Source organism: Nycticebus coucang, chromosome 5 (genome assembly GCF_027406575.1).
Source record: "Nycticebus coucang isolate mNycCou1 chromosome 5, mNycCou1.pri, whole genome shotgun sequence".
Classification (NCBI taxonomy): Eukaryota; Metazoa; Chordata; class Mammalia; order Primates; family Lorisidae; genus Nycticebus; species Nycticebus coucang.
The window spans coordinates 86,181,901-86,190,599 of NC_069784.1; the positions used below are offsets into that span (position 1 = coordinate 86,181,901).

Here is an 8,699-nt window from a genome sequence, read left to right on the forward strand (position 1 = left end):
TCTGAGTCCTCAAGGAGTTCACCATGTCGGAGGAAATCATGGCACAGCATGGAAAGTATAAGGATGGAGGTGCACCAAGGCTCAGTGGGCCTGGACTCACTCTGGAGAAGGAAGGAGGAAGGCTGGGCATTTTGACAGTAGGAAGCTATGTTGTAGAAAGCACTGGTAGCCTCAGTGTGAAGGTGATATAGGAAGGGAATAGGTTGAGGTATCTATCGAACTTTAATAGATAGTTAACTTCTGTTAACTCTGCTCTCGTTATAACCTCATTAGATGTCTGAGCAGGATTTTTTTAACTCTTAAATTTTCTAGTTAGTTGAATGATTAGATAAAGCAAATGCATTTCCAAAGGTGGACAATTTATTTTCCACTTATATTTACATTCCAGCTAAAAATACATCTAAATAAACATTAATATATTTCCAATCTTCAGAGCAGACATTCCGAATAAGTAAGTGAGCTAAGAATTCGTGCTACACAGGTATGCTAAATTAAGCTCCTGTTATTATCACACTTGTGTTTTATAAATCTGTTGGAGTCCAAGGCTATTTCAAATACAATCAGTGGCTCTTTTTGAAATTGCCCACAATCTGAGACTTTTTTCCCTGGGTCCCACTTCTCTTTTCTTATCCTGTTCAGGTTTCCTGAAAATTTCAAAGCATCTTCACAGAACAGAGAATGCAAACATTTCCAGACTATGAGATTTGGGTCACTAAAGCAGAGGACTTGGGTTTGGTATAACTCTGAAAAAAAGCCAACTGGATTCCATTTATACAGGTGAGGAGGCCTGGAAGTGATGTCAGCAGTGTGACAAGTGCCGTGCAACCAGGCCAGCCAACCTGGCAGCACTGGGTCTGTCTGGTCCCTGTTGTCCCCCTCCTCAGTTCCCCCAGCACAGTGTCCTCTGGGGCCATGCGGGGTGCCTGCCTATGCTCAGGGGCGGCAACTCAGGGAATCTGGTCTTACGTGCTGGCATCTCCCAGCTCTTGCTAGCCTTGGCTCTTCATTGAAGTTTGCCATGCTGATTCATCTTCTCTAGAAGTTTCTCGGACACCTTTACCCTGTTCTATTGGGTCCAAACTCCCTGATTTTTGTTAATGACATCAGATATTTGTCAAGAACAAAGATCAGGGGTCCTCAAACTGCAGCCCGTGGGCCACATGAGGCCGTGTGATTGTATTTGTTCCCGTTTTGTTTTTTACTTCTAAATAAGATATGTGCAGTGTGCATAGGAATTTGTTCATAGTTTTTTCTTTTCTTTTTTTTTTTTTTGTAGAGACAGAGTCTCACTTTATGGCCCTCAGTAGAGTGCCATGGCATCACACAGCTCACAGCAACCTCCAACTCCTGGGCTTAAGCAATTCTCTTGCCTCAGCCTCCCGAGTAGCTGGGACTACAGGTGCCTGCCACAACGCCCAGCTATTTTTTGGTTGCAGTTCAGCCGGGCCCGGGTTTGAACCCGCCACCCTCAGTATATGGGGCCGGCGCCTTACCGACTGAGCCACAGGCGCCGCCCATAGTTTTTTCTTTTTTAAACTATAGTCTGGCCCTCCAACGGTCTGCGGGACAGTGAACTGGCCCCCTGTTTAAAAAGTTTGAGGACCCCTGACAAAGATTAACACAAAAAGGTGTAACTGGCTTGTGTAAATCCAACCTTTTAGTCAAAAATTATTTGGTACATACTGTGTGTCAGGCACAGCCCTTGGTCCTGGAGATAACACAGTTTGCAAACAATACATAAGTAAGCAGATTAAACAAGATGCTTTTAGGTAGTGCTAAGCACAGTCAATCTCGAAGGAGTTGTGCTCCAGAAATTCACCATGAATACTGATTCAGCCAATCCTGAATTGTTGCCCCCCCCCCCCAGGGGAAAGAGGGTTGGGACATTGATCAATACATGACTTTGTTTCATGTGTGCTCCTCGTAGACATCTTAGTTAATATATATTGTTGCTTTGTTAACATGGAGCTCATGGGAAAGGGCACTATAACTCATCAGCCCTGAGCAAAGCTCATCCACCCCCTGTATTTTCTCAGAAGGTACACCACAGCCTTCTCATGCTCACGAACATGACCTCTTCGGCTTAATACTTGGGGACCATTTCCCCCAGTGAAATCATCATCAAAAGCACAAAATTGTGAAAAACGTGGCACTAAGTAGACCATGAAAAGGGCTCTTATTTACAGTTTACAAGCAGAAATGAGAAAGCAGAGTGTTTCTGTGTTCAAACTTAGCTGGAAATATCCCCATTGGGTGACTCAATTTTTCACCACTCTGTGCACAGATATGAATGACTATGAAAGCTCTATCAGTATGACTGAGGTCACAAATAAATGTTAGTGGGCAAAGTTGCAAATATTGATTCCACAAATAACAAGGATTGGTTGTATTATAAAAGAAAGAAAAGTCTCATAAGATTGTCTCAGTCCATTAAGGCTGCTTTAACAAAATACCGTAAACAATAGAAACAACAGAAATTTATTTCTAACAGTTCTGGAGTCTGGGAAGTCTAAGATCAGGGAACCAGCATGGTTGAGTTCTAGTGAGGACCCTTCTTGCAGGCTGCTGACTTGTCTGTGCGTCTTCACCTGGTAGAAGGGAGAAACAAGCCTCCTTGGGTCTCTCTTAGAAGGGCACTGATTCTATTCCCGAGGGCTCCACCATCGTGATCTAATCATTTCCCAGAGTTCCATTCCTAGTACACATCACCTCGGGAATTAGGTTTCAACATATGAATGTTAAAGGGACACATTTAGACCATAGCAGTGGTAAAAGTTGACTGAGAGAAAGGAGAGAAATCAAAGGTTACTTTTAGATCAAGGACTTAAGCAACAGGGTGGTCCATGTAGCTGAATTTTCTGTTTCAGATTTGTTAAGCTTGATATCCAAGTATAGATTTCAAAGAGGTAGTTAGATATACCAGGCTAGAGTTTAGGGCCGAGATATAAATTTGAGCATTATCTGTGTATTGATGGTACTTACAGCCATAGAACTAAATTTGAAACAGTTTAGTGTTTAGTATCTAATATTAGAATTTTAAATATGGAGTTTCTAAGGAGTCAGTGGATAAGCTTCTCTTGCCCTAGAAATAAAGTATAGTGCCCAACACCGATGGGCTTAGGGCCCCTCCTGTTCATGGATGATGTAGATCATCCCAATGGATTCACTACATCTCTCAGGCCAGCCACCAACAGGAAATGCTGCTGCTGTCCCCCTCTATGGATTTGTGAGCCCCTGAAGACCCCTTCTAAGACCTTGCAAGCCCTAGCAAACCCAACACTGAGGACTGAGTCCATTTCAGAAGGTCCTTGAATCTCCTGCAACTTTTATCGAGAACCATTCTGTTGTGTTATAATTTAAAGTGAATGTATTTTTCCACTAGAGCAAGCCAAAATGTGATCCATGGCAAAAGAAGCTTTTGATAAAACTAAAAGAACGGAAATGAATAGATGCATTAATGCAACTCCAAGCAAAGTTTTTGAAGGTAAGAAAATAACTGTGTTTCCTTGTAGATAAGATTCTTGCTAAAATCGTTTTCCAAAAAGTGGAATTTTCTTTCCCTATTTAAAAAGGTTGGCCTGGATTCTCCAGGAAGGCTGTATTTGGAACTTTCTAATCTAATCGCCAAACTTTAAACATCCTGTTAGCTTTCAGCAGAAAATAAGAAATTGTCAGAAATAACTGGATTTTAGTGAGCCTTTAACACCAAGTCTCTGTATGAAGTTGTTCCAGTTGCGTAACCTACTTGAGTCTTATTTTCCTCATCTGTGAACAAAACACTGGACTAAATGATCTTTTAAAAAATTTTAATGATACGTATTTATGGGAGATAGAGGGATATTTTCATATATACAATGTGTAATGATCAAATCAAGGTAATCAGCACAGCCACCACCTCAAACATTGATCATTTTTTATGCTAAGAACATTCAAAAATCCTTTTTTTAGCAATTTGGAAATACACAATGAACTATTATTAACTACAATCACTGTGCAGTGCTATAGAGCACTAGAACTTCTCTCTAGCTATAGGTTTTTATCCTTTAACCAATCTCCCCTGCTTCCATTCCCAGCCATAAAGTTCATGATTATACCCTCCACATCTGTGAAATCAACTTTTTTAACTTCTGCGTATGAGTAAGAACATGTGGTATTTATCTTCCCGTCACTTAACCTAACATCCCCCACATTCATCAGTATTGCCACAAATGACAGGATCTCATTATTTTCTATTGCTGAATTGTATTCCGTGATGTACGTATACCACATTTTCTTTATTCATGTATCTGTTGATAGATACCTAGGTTGATTCCATACACATATCTTGGCTATTGTGAGTAGAGGGCAGGAATAAACATAGGTGTACAGATATCTCTACAATACACTGATGATTGCCTTTCCTTTGGATGTGTAGCCAGCAAATGGGATTGCTGAATCATATGGTAGTTCTATTTTTCAATTTTTGAGCAATTTCCATGCTGTTCTCCATAATGGCTGTACTAATTTACATTCCAACAGTGGATAAGAGTTCTTTTTTCTCCGCATCCTTGCCAGCATTCGTTGTTTTTTATCTTTTTCATAGCCATCCTGGGGTGAGATGATATCTCATTGTGGTTTTGATTTGCACTTCCCTGGTGATTAATAATGCTGAGGATTTTTTCACATACTTGTTGGCCATTGTGTGTCTTCTTTTGAGAAGTGTCCATTCACTTCCTTTGCCTGTTTGAATATCAGATTCTTTGTGTTTCTTGCTGTTGAGATTCTTGTATATTCTAAATATTAGTATCTTGTGAGATGAATAATTAACAGATATTTTCTCCCATTCTGCAGTTTGTCTCTTCACTGCTTCTTGTTTTCTTGCTATGCAAAATCTTTTTAGTTTGATATAATGCCATTTGTCTATTTTTGCTTTTGTTGCCTGCGATTTTGAAATTGTACCCATAAAAATATTTTCTAAGACCAGCATCCTGAAGTGTTTCCTGTATGTTTTCTTCTAGCAGTTTTATATAGTTAGGGTCTTATACTTAAGTCTTGAATTAAGGGGATCTAGCTTCGTTCTTTTGCGTATGGCTGTCCAGTTTGCTCAGCACCCATTCATTGTCCTTTCTCTAATGAATGTTCTTGTTGCCTTTCTCAAAAGTCAGTTGGTTGTAAATAGGTGGATTTATTTATGAGTTCTATATTCTGTTCCTTTGGTCTATATATCCGTTTTATGCTAGTATTATGCTGTTTTAGTTGTTACAGCTTTGTGAGAGGTTCTGGCATAGAACTGGGGTAAGGGACCACAGTAAAGGAGAGGAGGCCAGTCCAGGGGCAAGGGAAGACTTTATAGAGGGAAAAAGGAGAATAGAGACTGACCAGGAGTCAGCTCAGCTTCACACTGTTGTAAAAGGCTCAGCCTCATCAGTAGAGCTGAGATGGGGAGCTCCGGAGCACCAGCTCCACACTGTTGTAAAAGGCTCAGCCTCATCAGTAGAGCTGACATGGGGAGCTCCGGAGCACCAGCTCCACACTGTTGTAAAAGGCTCAGCCTCATCAGTAGAGCTGAGATGGGGAGCTCCGGAGCACCAGCTCCACACTGTTGTAAAAGGCTCAGCCTCATCAGTAGAGCTGAGATGGGGAGCTCCGGAGCACCACCTGGGGCTCTTCTCTAGTTCAGGTCAGGATATAAGCATGTTCTTAGGATTATGGTCCAGGATACAGGCAGGATGTTTCCAGGAACTCTGACTTTGACGCACTCCAGGAATCCGGTGAGGGAACTGCAGGTTTCTGACCTGATTTTCTAAAATGGCTGCACTCTAGTCAGGGTTATGCCAATTCCCTTCCCACACTTTGTAGTATATTTTAAAGTGTGATGCCACCAGCTTTGTTCTTCTTACTGAGGATTGCTTTGTCTGTTTAGAGTCTTTTGTGGTTCCATAGGAATTTTAGGGATGTTTTTCTATTTCTGGGAAGAATGTGAGTGGTCTTTTCATAGGGATTGCATTAAATTTATAGATCAGTTTGTGTAGCATGGTCATTTCCACAGCATTAATTCTTTCAGTCTATGAGTGTTAGAGGTCTTTCCTGTTTTTGATTTTCATTTTAATTTTTTTATGTCCTCTGCAATTTTTTTCATCAGTGTTTTACAGTTTTCATCATGAAGATCTTTCCCCTCCTTGGTTAAATTTATTTCTATTAATAGGTTACTACATCCTCACCAATAATTGCTACTTTTTTTTTTTTTATGGTAACCATCCTAATGGGTGTGAGGTGACATCTCAATGTGATTTAGATTTGCATTTCTCTGGTGGTCAATGACATTGAACATCTTTCATATGCTGATGGCCATTTATATCTCATTGTTAGACAAATATCTGTTTAAGTCCTTTATTGATATAGACTCTGCCTATTTTCTGGTTAGTTTTGTTGGTAGTGAGTTGTAGAAGTTCTTTATATATTCTGGCTATTAACCACTTATTTAAAAAATGTGGCTTACAAATATTTCCTCCCATTTTATAAGACTATTTATTTCTACTGGCTCTTTGTTTCTATTGACTAAAATCATGTCCACTGATGCACAAAAGTTTTTAAGTTTGATGTAGTACCATTTGTCTATTTTTGCTTTTGTTGCATGAGCTTTGAGTGTCACATTCAAGAAATCATCATTAAATCCAAATCATAAATTGTTTACCCTGTTTTCTTCTAAGAGGTTTATAGTTTTAGGTCTTACATTTAGATCTCTAATCCATTTTGAGGGATTTTTTTTTATATGGTGTGATATGAGGATAAAACTTTATTATTTTGCATGTGGATATTCAGTTTTTCAAATATCATACATAGATAAATTGTCCTTACTCCCCTGAGTGGTCTTGGCACTCTTGATCATATATTTAAGGGTTTATTTCTGGGCTCTCTATTCTATTCCATTGGTCTAGATATCTGTCTTTATGGTAGTACCACACTGTTTTGATTACTGTATCTTTATAATATTTTTTGACTCAGGAAGTTTAAGTCCTCAACTCTGTTGTTCTTTTTCAAAATTGTTCTCACTATTTGAAGTCCCTTGATATTTTCTATGAATTTTAGGATGACTTTTTTCTCCATCTGCAAAAAATGTCCCCAGGATTTTGGTGGGGTCTGGAATGAATGATCTTTGGAGCTCTTTGTGATATTAAAGTGATGTAGTAATACATGTATCTCTAAAGTAGGAGTTTAATTCTGGGGTTGTTATTCAATTCTTTACCTTCAGAAGAGAAGAAGGGATATTCATTCTGCTCCTCCTATATGCCAGAATTATCACAGCAATTTAGGAAAAGACATCATTAGTATTTTTGTGATGTTGACTCGTCCTGCTGCGCATGAAAAAGCCAGTCAGGGAGAGAGCCAGGTCTGGGTCTTCGTGAAGCTTGTGCTCTCCCTATACTGCCCTGCTTCCTCCTCCTCCATCTCCTGGGAACCCCTAACAGCTGCCAGAGTTTGCACCCAAAGCTGATGGATGTTTATCTTTTCAATAATGCCACCGCACCTGTGAGGGTGCCATCTGCCATTGTCTTTAGGGAGTTGTCACAGAATTTTAAATGAGCTGCTATATATATTTGAACACTTATAATGTTAAATGGACAAACATATTTGGGGAATCAGGATGCTGGAATTTAATTAAATTAATTAATTAATTAATTTGAGACAGAGTCTCAAGCTGTTGCCCTGGGTAGAGTGCCATGGCGTCCCAGCTCACAGCAACCTCAAATTCTTGGGCTGAAGCTATTCTCTTGCCTCAGCCTCCCAAGTAGCTGGGACTACAGGCACCCGCCACGATGCCCGGCTATTTTTTTGTTGCAGTTGTCATTGTTGTTTAGCTGGCCCAGGCTAGGCTTGAACCAGCCAGCCTGGGTGCATGTCGCTGATGCCGTAACCACTGCGCTATGGGCGCCGAGCCTATAATTTTATTTTTTAATTGAATAAAATCCCACCAAGCTTTCCTCATTGTTCCTGTATATGTGACTAAATTCTTGCTGAGAAGATGGGAATATTCTTCTCCTAACCATTCCTTCTCCCTTCTCTTCTACCTGAGATTTCTGACCCTGAGTGAGTAATGCAGGTGCTCCAAGACCATGCAACAAAGACAGCCACGCTGGCTCCACACCATCCATCTTCTGTGGCTTCCCAGGGTTTGCAGCAGCACAGCTATGACCAGATCTGGGAGAATATTTATAGCAACATCAACCTCTATCAGGTACAACAGGAAGAAATAACCAATATGCCTTTCTGTTCAACTCACCGCCTGTATGCAGGCCTTAGAAATTTACTTTGGTAATTCTTCTGAGACTCTTCTGACCAAAACTCTATTTATTACCTAGTCAGGTTTATGTTCATCATAAGAAAGGCTAAGTGCTAATTAAAAAGTGGGATATAGGGGCGGTGCCTGTGGCTCAGTCAGTTGGGCACTGGCCCCAGGTACCGAGGGTGGCAGGTTCGAACCCAGCCCCAGCCAAATTGCAACAAAAAATGGCTGGGCGTTGTGGCAGGTGCCTCCTGTCCTGGCTGCTTGGGACGCTGAGGCAAGAGAATCGCCTGAGCCCAGGAGCAGGTTGCTGTGAGCTGTGACACCACAGCACTGTACCCAATCAATCAATAAAATAAAATAAAATGTGGGATATAAAAAGGTGTAATATAAGATCTGCCAGGACAGATACTTCAGCCAATAAATACCAGTACAA

General features: G+C 40.5%; 1 long non-coding RNA gene across 1 annotated transcript; it reads left to right on the top strand.

The window, feature by feature from the left end:
- Positions 1 to 676: 676 nt before the first annotated feature.
- LOC128585416 (uncharacterized) lies at positions 677 to 8,151 on the top strand. Its single transcript, XR_008380051.1, has 3 exons — positions 677 to 777; positions 3,383 to 3,484; positions 8,054 to 8,151. It is a non-coding gene; the product is annotated as an uncharacterized LOC128585416 (long non-coding RNA).
- Positions 8,152 to 8,699: the final 548 nt, after the last annotated feature.